Source organism: Dipodomys spectabilis, unplaced genomic scaffold (genome assembly GCF_019054845.1).
Source record: "Dipodomys spectabilis isolate Male_0828 unplaced genomic scaffold, ASM1905484v1 ptg000048l, whole genome shotgun sequence".
Taxonomy (NCBI): domain Eukaryota; kingdom Metazoa; phylum Chordata; class Mammalia; order Rodentia; family Heteromyidae; genus Dipodomys; species Dipodomys spectabilis.
In genome coordinates, this window is record NW_024870725.1 from 3490045 (window position 1) to 3492246 (window position 2202).

General features: G+C 32.4%; 1 non-coding gene across 1 annotated transcript; it reads left to right on the plus strand.

Annotated features, from left to right (window-relative positions):
* Nucleotides 1-670: 670 nt before the first annotated feature.
* LOC122107213 lies at nucleotides 671-803 on the plus strand. Its single transcript, XR_006147319.1, has one exon. It is a non-coding gene; the product is annotated as a small nucleolar RNA SNORA42/SNORA80 family (small nucleolar RNA).
* The last annotated feature ends 1399 nt before the right edge of the window (nucleotides 804-2202 follow it).

The window sequence follows — 2202 nt, forward strand, 5'->3', positions numbered from 1 at the left end:
GGTTAATATCTTGTTTATAGAAAGCATTCAATAAAGAGCAATGACAATGTAAAACTAAGGAGAAAATCTAGAAAGTAAAACAGGAAGACAAGGAGAAGAGTTTCTAATTTTTAAATTTTTGCCATTACTGGGACTTGAATAAATAACCTTAGCTTCTTGCTAAAGTTTTCCACTCAAAGCTGGAAAACTACCATTTGAACAACATCTCCACTCCAGCATTTTTACTGGTCAATTGGTGATGGAATATCTCAGATTTGTCTGTCTAGGCCGCCTTTTAACCATGATTCCCAGATCTCAGTCTCCTTAGTAGCTAAGATTACAGGTAGGAACCCCAGAACCTGAATTTATTAAAGATATTTTAATTTAAATTATGGTAACTTGTGAATAGAAATAATTACTTTTTCCTAAAAGAAAAAAAAAACTATGTATTTTCAACATTATTTGCAAATGGTTTGTATATATTCTCTATTATATAACTTTTACTCTAAGTCAAGTATATTTAAATAAAAAATGAAATACATTTCATTTAAAGATGTGTCCCATTTAAATTTCTACAATGTATTAATTATTATTACCTTTTAAAGTAGTTTTCTCTATTTTTCTAAAAATTAACATGTCACTTGGTATTCACTTGCACTATGTGTTATTGTTTTAAAAGTCAAAAAATTATGCATGGGTTGGATTTATGGCAGGCCCATCCCCCTGGGCCTTTCATAGTGTCCCATGCCAGAGCAAACTGTGGTCCCAAACCATTGCCTGGCCTCGATCTATGGGCTACTGGCACTGAAGGGGGTTGCACAGAGGAAAAAAATAAATAAATAAAAGTCAAAAAATTAAATGTGACAAACAATATGGGAATTAAAAAATTCAATTCAGGACTAATTTATCTAAAGTTAACAATATGAAATATTTCTGGAGAATTAGTACATTTATCTTCTGGGTTCCTTGCGTCTAGTGACAGAATTCAGATAAGATTCAAAACCTAGTGGAAGTGATAAGAAATTTGGCTAGATGAAGATTGAAACTGGGTCATCTGTAGTGTGAAATGACAAACACATTTGACAGAAGATTTTATTGAAGTGCAAGGGGTTTGGAGAATTACCTTCCCCTGCAAGGCCAGCCCATGAGGCAGAGTAACTGCCTTGAGGTTGGGAGATGTTTACTGCCTCACATTTGACTTCTCAGTCATAGCTTATTGGCTTAAGCTAAAGATGTCATGGGCTGTTTTCTGTGTACTCACCTTACACTGAAAAAGGCCTTTCACTAATTCTTATGTCCATGGAATACTAAAAGGACTGTGACATTTCACTTCCTTCATATGTAGGTTATGTAGGCTAGTCACCTGTGAATAGGAATATTTGATTTTCTCAGATGACAAAAGGTTCTGAGACTGATCATGTGCTTAATTGCCATTTTCTATATTTGGGGAGTAGAGATGTGAGGCATTCTTATTTAAATACTGTAACAATTTTTAACCTGAAGCTTCTTATCTTTAATTTTCAGTTATAAGAATTCTTAAATATTCTGTATGAAAAAACACTGTGAGAAAAATCACTTGTAAATATTTTCCCTATTCTGCTTACTGTTAATAAAAGTTTATGTAAGGTAAGTATCTGCTTTCTTCTCTTCTGTAGGATGGGAGTGAATTCATCTCTTATGTAGTAAAGATTAAATGCATAGACTCTGAAATCAGCTAGGATTTCATAGAGTATGGGCTCAACCACTTTCTCTAGATATAGAGAATGTAGTTTATTTCACTGATTATATATTTTCATTTGTGAGATAGAATTTTAGCCATAGTGCTTTTTTCATAAAGTTGCATTCCTTTACCTGACTGTATCTTATTAAATGTGTAGTATACACCTTGATCCAAGGTAAATGCTAAATTAATTCTATCCCCATTATTATAATTTATTATAAATTACAATTAGTATTAGAGAAACATTTTTATATACATTAATGGATAGTAGCTTGAATTCCAATTTTGAGATTATGTTAGTGATGAGCTGAATAAGAAATTGTTCAAATATTCACATAGAATATTTTTATGTGAAATACTCAATTCTTATTTTTTAAGGATTTTGATTTCCCGATCCTCCATTCTTCGCAGATTTTTCCCTAAGAAGGTAGCTGACCACGGAAACCAATTAATCACTCTCCTGAGGTAAAGCAATCATTTACAAAGGAGTGCACTTAAAGTGC